Below are 12,627 nucleotides of genomic sequence, written 5' to 3'. Positions count from 1 at the left end.
TAACCCTCCACCACATTCTTATTTATTAGTGCTGCTGTTCAACATATTTTTGTGTTATTCTTTATTAACCCATCCCCACATTCTTATTTATTAGTGCTACTGTTTAAGACATTTTTGTGTTATTCTTTATTAACCCTCCACCACATTCTTATTTATTAGTGCTGCTGTTCAACATATTTTTGTGTTATTCTTTATTAACCCATCCCCACATTCTTATTTATTAGTGCTACTGTTTAAGACATTTTTGTGTTATTCTTTATTAACCCTCCACCACATTCTTATTTATTAGTGCTGCTGTTCAACATATTTTTGTGTTATTCTTTATTAACCCATCCCCACATTCTTATTTATTAGTGCTACTGTTTAAGACATTTTTGTGTTATTCTTTATTAACCCTCCACCACATNCCTCCAGGGTCTTCAGTGAGTACCTCCAGGTTCTTCAGTGAATACCTCCAGGGTCTTCAGTGAGTACCTCCAGGTTCTTCAGTGAGTACCTCCAGGGTCTTCAGTGAGTACCTCCCTCCAGGGTCTTCAGTGAGTACCTCCTTCCAGGGTCTTCAGTGAGTACCTCCCTCCAGGTTCTTCAGTGAGTACCTCCCTCCAGGGTCTTCAGTGAGTACCTCCAGGTTCTTTAGTGAGTACCTCCAGGGTCTTCAGTGAGTACCTCCCTGCTGGGCCCTGGTCTTCAGTGCAGTAGTGGGCCCTGGTCTTCAGTGCAGTGGTGGGCCCTGGTCTTCAGAGCAGAGGTGGGCCCTGGTCTTCAGAGCAGAGGTGGGCCCTGGTCTTCAGTGCAGTGGTGGGCCCTGGTCTTCAGTGCAGTGGTGGGCCCTGGTCTTCTATGTAGCGATGGGTCCCCGGCCTCATTCTCTGGCTGGGCTTTGGGACCGTGGCCTCCTGGGCCCTAGTCCACCCAACAGCTTCGATGCTGGTTTGCATCTCGGAAAAGTAGTTTTTCAGTTGTCACGATTAGACCATTTATTTGTGCATACATTTTTTGCATTGCAACAACACGCTCGCTAAACTAAGAATGAATTTAATGTTAGAGTTTGGTTTGGTTAGATGTGTATAAGAGACAGGAGTATAGGATTTCAGCTTTTGAATTATTCCAGAATTATTAAGTATTTACTTGAAGATTATAATCATAGTTTAGGTAGCCGAGTGAGGTACGACTTGCCTCCCCTGGGTGCGAGTATAGGATTTCAGCGATGCTGACGAAGGCGCTGCAGCGTGTGGCGTGTGCAGCGTTGCTGGTGGTGCTGCTGGTGGGGGTGACAAGCTCTCAGAGCACCGCGCCGCTCCCGGCCACCTGGACCAACAACAAGCGCATGTTCCTTGACTGGCTCATCACGGGCTGTGCTAACTACCAAACAAGTCCATCCGGGTGCGCAAATTATTATTTCAATTTATATTATTATTATTTCAATTTATATTATTATTATTATTAATTATCAAATTGTTATTGATTGATTATTCATTTTTATAATTGTTAGAATTTGTATTCTTATAATTCATAATCATAACCTACATTTTTTTTAATTTTACGCGATAATATATCATCGGACTCATCTTTAAGGTACTGTGTACTTGTAGTCATGTTCAGTCATGTGCGGAATTACCATCATTCATTAACAAAGCCTGTTATAAAATAACGAGTACANTGATTGGCGGGTATTACTGCTGTCTCTTATACACATCTAGATGTGTATAAGAGACAGCATTAATGTAATGCGTTTGAAATATATATTATTTCTATACTCCTCTCAATTCCCGATAAATTGGTAAATTTAGTTTACTGCCTGGAAATGATGTAATAATAAAATAATTCACATTTAAACTGTCATGTGACTCATTTATCCGAGCTGCTTTGCTGCATTAAATGACTTGACACAATCACAGAACGAAAACAACAATCTTACAATCAAGGGAGGGGCATTTTGCATCGTGGTGATAGACCTGGCTTTCCATTTATTATCAATTTGCCTCAGCCTTGGGTAAATTGAACCTCCTCACATGGCCCAGTTTTCTCCCCATATGGAATATATAATTTTTTTATGTATAAATATCTAAATATCTAATGTTCGGTTTGCCGAATATTTGTTCAAAATTTGACAATATGGTCATATATGATAATGTATATGACCTGTCTCTTATACACATCTAGATGTGTATAAGAGACAGATCTTAATGGATGATGGCAAAGGCTTGGATGCTTATTAATATATTGATATTTTTATGCACTGAGTGCGATCAATTCATTTATTTACCGATTACATTGATGAATGACACAAACTAAACATGCCTTTGATAAAGTTAGATTAAAGTATTAAAATATATGAGAACTGATCAAGCAAGCTGGAACTATTTCCTATTCTCTCATATCAAATTCTATGACTCACAATAACCGTATCTTCTAAATAATTCACTTTTTACCTCTATTGAATTATTCTAGAAATATAGCATTTACTTGAACATTATATTCATAGTTTAGGTAGCTGAGTGAGGTACGACTTGCCTCCTCTGGGTGCGAGTATAGGATTTCAGCTTTTGAATTATTCCAGAATTATTAAGTATTTACTTGAAGATTATAATCATAGTTTAGGTAGCCGAGTGAGGTACGACTTGCCTCCCCTGGGTGCGAGTATAGGATTTCAGCGATGCTGACGAAGGCGCTGCAGCGTGTGGCGTGTGCAGCGTTGCTGGTGGTGCTGCTGGTGGGGGTGACAAGCTCTCAGAGCACCGCGCCGCTCCCTCACACCTGGCACAACAACAAGCGCATGTTCCTTGACTGGCTCATCACGGGCTGTGCTAACTACCAAACAAGTCCATCCGGGTGCGCAAATTATTATTTCAATTTATATTATTATTATTTCAATTTATATAATTATATCAATTTATATTATTATTATTGAATTGTTATTAATTAATTATTCATTTTAATAATTGTTAGAATTTGTTCATTTTTGTAGAATTTTTATTGTTATAATTCATAATCGTAACCTAATTTTTTTGCAATTTTACGCGATAACATATCGTCGGATGTGCGTAATGTGCGGAATTATTAACGAGTCTAATCGCTTCTGATGACGAGTGATAACAAAAAATAATAGTAATAAAGTTATTGTATCCTGAATTATTCGATTGCTATAATTTTTTTATGAGCGTTCAGCTGGGATCGAGTTCTAAGGGCTAAATGAAGATGCATGAACAATGAACAGATTTGTATCATCTCTTGATGACTTTTTGGTAGTTCGAATTCCGATCAAGCGAGGTTTAGGATTAAAAGACAAGCAAGTGTGCGATTAATTTAATAGTTGCAGGTATAGTAATATCATTTTCAATTAGCGATCCATGTTAACATACCACGCATATTGGTTGCTCGTCGAAACCTTGCCTACCAAATCGCTGGAGTACGGAGATTATATGAAGAAGTGCGTAACATGAACGGTCTAAGAAATAATATTTTATGAGAAGTTTAACATAAAGTAGCTAACTCATGAGAATTCAGACATAAAGAAACGAACTTATAAGAATTCAGACGTACGGTACCTAACTCTAAAAATTTCAGACATGAAGTACCTGATCAATGCAAGATGAACCCAGATTCATTAAAAAAATTAATTTGACTTGAAAAAATATTGTTTGCTCTGCATATTTTCGTTTTCTCTAACGTGTTCATGATGAGTCATGAGTTCATGATCAGTCATGTGTTCGTGATCAGTCATGTGCTCATATTTGATCTGTACATGATCATTCATATCCACATCGATGTTCACTGCAGCCAAATGCGGTGGGGCAGAACAGCTCGCCATAGCAACCCATCAACAAGAACTGTAAGCACCTCGATCTATCGATCTATTTGCCCACATTTCCAGTTCGATCTATCAGAATATGGAGAAAGAACCTCTGTTGTTACCTCACAAATTATCATATTTTTACTCCTATAACCGCGAAAAAGTTTATAGGGAAAATCTGTCTCAGAATTACTCCACGGATATTGAAACAAGAATTCAACTTTGCTGAATTTGCGGATAAATTGTTACGTTACAATGTCTAATGTTTTCGAATTTAAAAGTTTGAAAGAACCAGCTACATAAATGGTTCTGTGTATAAGTTCAAATTTTAAATTGTACGAATTTGAACATCGAGTATTGTTAGATAAACAGATCAATCCTTAACTGTGCTGCAGGTATATACCGTATGTATATGTCGTCGTACTTCTCGTCGGACATCGAAATGAAATGAACAACTGAAAAACTGCGCACGGCCTTCGAACTTTATTCGAAATGGGACAAAATAATGCTTCGCATTTTCAAAATATATCCATCCATGCTAAAAAAATTCGTCCGTTACAAAAGAATATCTGGAACCTACCAATGTCAAGAGAGTCTTATAAACACCGTCAATGAATGTCCAGAGCGCTAAAAAAAATAGCGCCCTCTTCCAAAAAGCTCTCGAGACCTGCTCAGGTGAAAGTGACTTAAACAACGAGGTGAAAATTGCAATTAAATTTTAGTCAATAATGAGAATATGACTAAAAAATTAATAAAAAAATTATTTACTCTATAATATGAGTCAAAACGATATACTATTAGCTGTTTCACGTACCAAATTGACATTAACAAGAAATATGTACCCTGTACATAAGCGTCAAAATAATTAATAAGTCGCTGGCGGGATTTGCAAAGATCATCTTATTTTCTGCCGTAAGCTGGCAGTCGCTACCACAGCAATTAGCCTGCTGAGGCTCCTTGCTACATAATAAATGGACTATAAATCCTCATTAACTTAACTGTTGAACGAATTATTCACCAACATTGATAACGCTTATACAAGAATATTGCAGTGAAATAAAGGTACACAATATCATCGTTGAAATGTATTTTTTGTTCACAATCTCACGACCTTGATGCCAACGATGTACTCTTAAATTAGGGATAGAAAGAAAGACAAATAAAAATATATTACATAAACAATGTCGTACAATAAAACAATGTCTTCGAACATTACTGCAACCCCAATAACGTGAACATGAAATTTCACGTTTTAGTGTTGCAGTTCAAAACGGCCAAAGGAGTTATGCTTTCGCACAATCGACAAAATTGTAGGTAAAATAAATAAGAATTCCTGGGTTGCATTTTTTTCAACACCACATTTCAAAATTAATTCAAGGGGTTATAATTTTCTTGAAAAAAGATCAAATAACAATCAAATGTCTGAAAGGTTCTCTCTGCAGCGGGATAGCGGTATACTGTACAAGAAATGGATTTAAATTTATCACAGTCAAAATTATATAGCGGGTTGAATTATCAATATGAGTCGCAAAATATGCTCGACAAACTTACTTAAAAAACTACCAACTTGCAGGCGAGTTCGCTGAAGTGTCGATTCGGTCAACTTGCACTTTGTTGCTTAGTGTGGTGAACACTTTTACTAGGAAGAATAATTTTAATAAATTAGTGCAAATTAGTTGAAAGGGTGAGAAGTTGAATGAGAAAAATAGTCAGAATAGTTGGAAGTTTTACTGCTTGAGATTGTTAGAAATAAACTTAAGATCACGATTTAATTGGAATGAACTATGGGGCTCCAGTATTAATTACATTACCGCGCTTCTAGAGCAAAGAACGCTTCTAAAAATTGGTCGAATTGAGGTATCTATTATTTTAATTTAATCTTTAAATTTGAAATTAATTACTTAGGGAGTTGTAAGCCATAAGCTAAGCCCAACTTTCCAACAGGTTATATGGATGAATTTAATACAGCCAAAAAATAAACTGAACGAAATTTCAACGATATTCATACAAACTTATGAATAGAGAAAAAAGGTTTATTGCTTACGTACCATTAGATTTGAAATTGCGTTTAGAATTTAAATGGAGTTTTCTTCACTTGCAGCAATTATGGATTAAACCATTTGAAAAAAAAAATTGAATGTATTGCCTACAAATGTTCCAAGGATGATCGAGAATATCAGTTAGTAAACCTTAAACTCTTTTTTCGGAAGACTGAAATGAAATTTTTTGTAGTTTTGGATTCAATTTATTTCTAGGTTTATGAAAAGTATTCATTCTCACGCTTGAGGAAACATTTGCATCCATCATCTTACACGACATACTCACAACTTGTCGTAATGAACCTATTATTCATAGGGGACATTCCGTGGGACTTCTGCACCTTCAACCCGCAACCAATCAAACCGCGTTGTTTTTTGCTAACTTACTCGGTGCCTGTTGCCACCATGCGTTGCGTACGTGCTGGCTGTCGCGGCGTTGCCTTAGGTTAGTTAGGTATGTATTCCTCTTCCTATCATCCTATGTTTTGTTAGAAAAATTTAAAACATGTAGAACTCGAATGGCCCCCTCTTGCAGAGTCTTGCTATCAATTTGACAAGTTTAAATGAGTAGAACTCGAATGGAAAAGTCTACGGGTAGACGGGGTACCTAGGTAGTTGGATTGTCGTTGTGCCATCCCCATTGTCACGTGATACTGTCATAGTGGTGACCGTGAAATAGGTACGAGAACGGGGTGGGCCCCTTGGGGACTTAGGAGGGATTGAATGAATGTCAGTCAAACCAGAATTTTTTTAGAATCATTATATTCTAAATTTCTTCATTTATTTAAGATGTAAACCAATATCTTATGTATGATAATGCTGGTATCGTGGTATGCGTTTCAGTTATTCAGTATTGCTAATTTACTACTACCTATATTAGGAGTCTTGACTCTTGAGTGAGTGGTAGCCTATGCAAGTCCAGCTATCCATGAAGGCATGATAATTTAATGGACTACTAATAGTAATAAATGAGTGTCAATGACCATTATTTTTTATCAACTGCAACAGTGTTCTGCAGTCTGCACTTCTGTCACTCATAAGTCGTAACTAGGTTAGCTATCCATTCCATGGCATGGATGATGGAGCCATGGACTGATGGACCATATGCCAACATGAATTCCATGACCATCTCTAAAATACCTTCTAAAACTATTGTTTATGACATGACATTAGTTATCAAGAAAGAAGTTGAGAACACACATGTGACATGTGATACCGTACCTACATATACAATTCAACATTGCATGTATTATACTATTATTGTATATTGATTAGCCTAGATTAGGTATTGTATTGAACCTGTCCAGTGTCCAACAGTCCAAGCATCAATTGGCAGAACTTATGAAAAAAAAATCAATTGGCACCTACTGCCACCTAGCTTAGCAAATAATTTAGGAATAATGTAGGCTGGGGTGGCTGAGGGCACTCATCATGGTCTACCAATGCAATGAACACATGAAATAATTTTTTGCTAGTCAAACAGACAGACACAGTTCCAGAATCCAGCATTCATTCGTGCAGACTGCGCAGTCGTATTATCTATAATTATAATATATATATGCAGCTTGTCAAATGTCAATATTATTATATATATGCAGCCTGGCTAAATGACACTGAACCAATGACACTGACTTGACCTGAAGTTGACCAATGACACTGAAACTCATACTCATAGTGTGTGCAATGCATTTAATTTTACAATTCATTGGTTTGTTTTTGAAATGTCTAGTATTCTGTTGAACATTTTCTCCATTATTTTTTCAGAACAATGAAGAAAAAGGAAATCTGTGCTGTCCTCAAAATGATAATGGTTAGTACCGTAGGTACCTTAGTAGTAGGCTTTGACGCTACGTACCACTGTACTATGTAGCTGTACTAGGCTACGTAGTAGGCTACATACCACTGTACTACGTAGCTGTACTTTAACTGGAAGCAAAGCCAACTTTGGGTACCAGTACCACATCAAAGTTGTGCCCCTGGTTAGCATCTCTGGCAAAGTTTTTTGGCCAACAGCCTAGCCCAGTCAATAATTTTCTTTTTTTAATGTAATAAAATTCATAAGTAGGACAAAAAAAATCTACATGAAATCACACCACATAGATTTTGTCAATGCACAAGTAAGAAATCTTATTTTCTGTGATATTATTGAAGATTTGATACCAGTTTAAAAGTTGAAACTACTTGATGTAAAATAAGGATCATTGTCATTTGTGAAACATAATTGAAGCAAAAATTTTAGTTGGCTGCTCAGTCAAATAAATATTAAGATTTAACTAGGTTTTTCATTTTAAATACCTCATCTTGATGATACAAGTTAAAGTAAAAATTTTTCTTTAGTTTATTAGGTTCTAATAAATTACCTTATCTAGATAATTTGTAATTGATGATGCATTCAAATTCAATCATGCTTTCATTGAAAGCAATTTATTTAGTGCATTTCGTATTTTTCAGTTTTTCTCGTTTTCCTCCTCTTCTCTTCTTTATTCGTCTTCTTCTTGGTGTTTTCTTTTTTTTTTTCCTTGATTTTTTGCCTTTCTTTTTAGGGGCTTTTTTCTTTTTAACTTCTTTTTATTATTTAATATCATTAACAGATTGTTCAAGATATAAAATGACTTTGGGTTTCTGAATTGTTACAGACATTAAATAAAGCAACCACTTTCTAGAGCAAGTTCATTCAATTTAATTTGATTTGATGTCTGACTAAAAACAAGTGATTATTTACTAGAATTTAGTGATTATTTTCTTTGAAAAACTTTGCGATGCCTTGTGTTCTTCTCAAGTTTAAAAAATATATACCAAAATAACAATACTTTCATGTATGAATGTAATTCAATTTTTAATAATGATGTAGTTGAATGGTTGAAACAACCATACAGCAACAACCACACATCTTGAATGAAAATTGGCCCATGCAAGGCAGCAAGGTAGTTTTGTTGAATGAGAAGTTTCTAAAAAAGACGCAATATTCAATTAAATGATCTTATTGAGTTGAAGAAGTGGTCTCTGTTGTGTAGTCACATTAAATAATATTTAATGTGCTTGGGAGTTGAATACATTGCTTATATAATGGACCTAAACAATCAGCACATGGGTGAAGTCCATGCTTTAATATGCAAGGAAATTGTTGAAGTAAGTCTATATGTGTGTAAAAATATATGTATATATTGTTAAGATGTGCTAATTTGAGTAATATAAAGTGTTAATGAGCATTTTGAGTTAGCTTTTTGACTAGATTTTTCATCATTAAGGTTGAAATGAGATGAACTAAAGAACTACATGATCTTGTGTAGATATGTGTTCTTATGTTCTTGCAACTTAGTAACAATTTTGTTTGGCCTTTTGGCTAGGCCATCAAACAAAAATAGGAGTTTGTTTTATACTATGCATACTTCCACTGATTATTCAGACAATGAGCTTTAGGTCAGACACTAATGTAGGTAGAGGGCTGAAAAATTCTTTGCTCTTAGTTCAACACCCAACAGTTTGATTGTAATAATTCGCAAAGAAAACTTAGTAAAGGCTGCCTCGCTCTACGTATGACGATGTGTAGCGTTTCATCGTCACGCTGGCTCTTGTGTTCTAATGTTCGCAATTTTCGTATCATTTGGAGTGAGCTGTACATCAGAGTGCATGGAAATATTGGGATAATGGTTGAAGACTCAGCTCTTTTCTTAATCGGATTGAAAACTTCTTGTATCGAAAGGAATAAACAGCATTGGCACTATTATTATCTTGAATTGAATAAAAACACGAGATTTAAATCGCTGGGCAGGTTCGTCATTCTCTGATCATGTATGAGAAACTGACCTCTCTCTAAACTATGGTATGAGCGCTCTCTGCATGGATGTTTTCATCAACAATCAGGCGATTGTGTGCCTTTCTGCAACTTATTATACAGCCGAAACCCCGATTTTTGTTTGAATATAGTTTGGTATTCTGCAAAACACAAAAGGGCATGGAGGACTTCGGTAGTCGTATCATCTGCTCTCGTAGTGTAGTGGTTATCACGTCTGCTTTACACGCAGAAGGTCCCAGGTTCGAGCCCTGGCGGGAGCATCTTTTGTACTGATATTACTCGGCTACACGCATCCGACAGTTTACTAAATACCTCATAAACTCTACTTGGAGGGTTTTCGAACTAATATATGTGTGCCAACTCGTTGTTTTAATATAACGTGGTGTATCGTAGAAATTCAGAGTTTATGCACAAACAGACGGGAATGACTAATCAATATTAATCTTTGATGGAAAATAGTTCTAATCTACAATTGAAAGCAGCTACAATTATCTAATTTCATTTAAATTTGGCCTCGAACCTTGCTTTTCTTTGATCGTGTCAAATCAACTTAATAGTTAAGTAGTTAAATGATTATATTCTTAATTTATTTATCTTAATAAATTTTATGTGTCTGTCTCTCTCAGATTATGGTCTGTCAGCGTTCCATTTCATTCAGGTTATTCCAAGTAATCTTTTATTGTGTATAGATTTGATTATCCAGTCTATCCAAAATCTTTCAAGGCAAAATATGTAGTTGATAGAAATTTCTTTTAATATCCTAATTTTTTTCATGTCTAGAGTCGGCGATAATTTTATTTAGTTGGCTGTCGTTCGCCCGGTGTGGATATATTTGATTCTAATTTTCAGAGCTAATTAGCAGAAAATTTGAGAACGATCTTCGCATTAAGGAGAAGATTAGGTATTTAATTCCAACTTAATCCGTTTCACCACTCTTTTATCGGAATGATGACAAATAATTAACTGGAATACAAAATGCTAAGAAGGTAAATGCACAAGAATGCTGATCACAGATCGGGCCAACAGTTTTATCTAGCCACCAACTTCAATAGCATAGAATGAGAAATATTTTCAGTAGAGTTTGAAAAATGACTGTGCTTACCTGGGCTCGAACCAGGGACCTTCTGTGTGTTAGACAGACGTGATAACCACTACACCATAAGCACTTGTTTCTGCTGGAAGAGATAAAGCGTCTGGCTCTCGTTAAAGCAACCCAAGATTTTTATATACTGTATATGTATCTATAAAATTTCATTTTGTTTTATTGCCTAATTACAAGGGTTTTCAGGATTATCAGTTCTCAAGCGAGAATAAACCATACCGAACTTCATTTAGATTACGGTACGTAGTCACTAGTCAGGCCTGCCGTTATAGAACATCTGAACCTTTTAAATGCCATCTTGTAAGTATATAGAGGTCTTGTATGCTTTTTACTTCTATACGTTACTGCAACTCCTTTCAGTATGCTTGGGTTATCAACTCCATATCTAATGTCCATATCTAAAATAGATTCATAAGTTTTTTTTTCAGGCCAAATTTCATCTATAACGTTCACTATTTCTGGCATTTAAGTGAAGACGGTCTCGAAATTTCCTAAACGCAGGCGCTAATTTCTAGGAGCTTTATCACGGCTGATATAAATTTTTATGGAAAATTCCTAGATTTGTTTTTTCAGTTTATTTCGTGGGCATTTGAAGTTTCATCAGCGTCGTTTCCCTCACGTTCCATCATGCATAGAGTTTTAATGGAATGTATTTTCGCTTGTATTTCTATATGTTAATATATTCTAAGATTTCCATCAAAGCGAGAGACTAAATTTAAGTAAGAGACAGCGTAAGAAATGAATTTCATATGCTTGAATAATTATTTTGTGACTAACAATTTTTGATTTTGAATTTGATAGGCAACGGAAGTTTGTTCCAATCGATGAGTGTTCTTCGGGTAATGTTTTCAGTGTGAGGGGTTAGTGAGGGAACGATGCATGAATTTTGCCCCGAAAAGAGTACCGTCTCGACTAAAAATCTTTATACAGAGTTTTGTAGATGTGGCTGGAGCTTCAGAAATGAGCTTCACTCGTTGATAGCGTTCATTTTATGTTTTTTGACAGCCCGATTATTGGGCTGATTTTTTCTTCATAGGCAATAAAGATTATCAATAAGCGGTTATTAGCAATTGAAAGCGCACTACACACGAGTCGGACTCAGGTCGGTGCATCGATAGACGTGGTTGAGATAGGTGCACATATACTTTACTCTTTTATAGAATAATTGACGTATCCCACAGTCCTTCATGTACTACTGTTTTTCACATTCACTTAATACTGATTTCATTGCGCTCTGTTCGTATGTAGGGATTCCATACGTAAAATCATATTTTCTGCCGCGAATAATTAGTTTTAAAGAGAACGTTAAAAGCACTCCTGTTATGTAAAAGCATGCAACATCCTATTTACTCGTTGAAAATTTCGATTTATCTCTCCACGAGTCCGGCCCCCGATACTTCGCTAAGGATATCTCGTTACGAGTTATCTCACCTACCACTGCATCCTGCTTACCGAAAGCTTCTACGAATTGCTCGCTTCCAAGATATTATATTTTTTGCGCAGGGCTTTGCATCATAAGTTCCCCAGTTATGTCTAATTTTTCTTGATAAGGAAAAGATAGCCTAATTTTTCTTGATTGTGAACAGTTAATAAGTACGCATGATACTACGTGTAACTTATAAATTTGGCGCTTAAACAAACATTAAATTCGGGCTCGATCTGTATTTAAAACTGCCTCTCACTTTGAATAGAGCAAATATGAAGAGTGCCCAAGATTCGGAACAAAGCGTTTCTTGAAGCAAGTATGTGAACTTCGAAGCCAAAAACCCGTTAGTCTAAGCAACGTCGCCAACCGTGCCATTATATCAGCGGAAACAAGATTATTTCAACGTGAGCTTTCCGCTCAACGATGATAGGCTTCGTATGTGATCATGTGACCTCCCGAGTCGTCAGTTTC

The 12,627-nt window shown here is 36.0% G+C and overlaps 2 non-coding genes across 2 annotated transcripts; one reads left to right on the top strand and one right to left on the bottom strand.

The window, feature by feature from the left end:
* Positions 1 to 9,815: 9,815 nt before the first annotated feature.
* On the top strand, positions 9,816 to 9,888 carry Trnav-uac. Its single transcript has one exon. It is a non-coding gene; the product is annotated as a tRNA-Val (tRNA).
* An 833-nt stretch (positions 9,889 to 10,721) lies between these two features.
* Positions 10,722 to 10,794, bottom strand: Trnav-aac. Its single transcript has one exon. It is a non-coding gene; the product is annotated as a tRNA-Val (tRNA).
* Positions 10,795 to 12,627: the final 1,833 nt, after the last annotated feature.

This window comes from Hyalella azteca, unplaced genomic scaffold, assembly GCF_000764305.2.
Source record: "Hyalella azteca isolate HAZT.00-mixed unplaced genomic scaffold, Hazt_2.0.2 contig13501, whole genome shotgun sequence".
Taxonomy (NCBI): Eukaryota; Metazoa; Arthropoda; class Malacostraca; order Amphipoda; family Hyalellidae; genus Hyalella; species Hyalella azteca.
The sequence above is the reverse complement of the archived record's forward strand: the minus strand, read 5'-3'. Positions and strand labels throughout refer to the sequence as shown.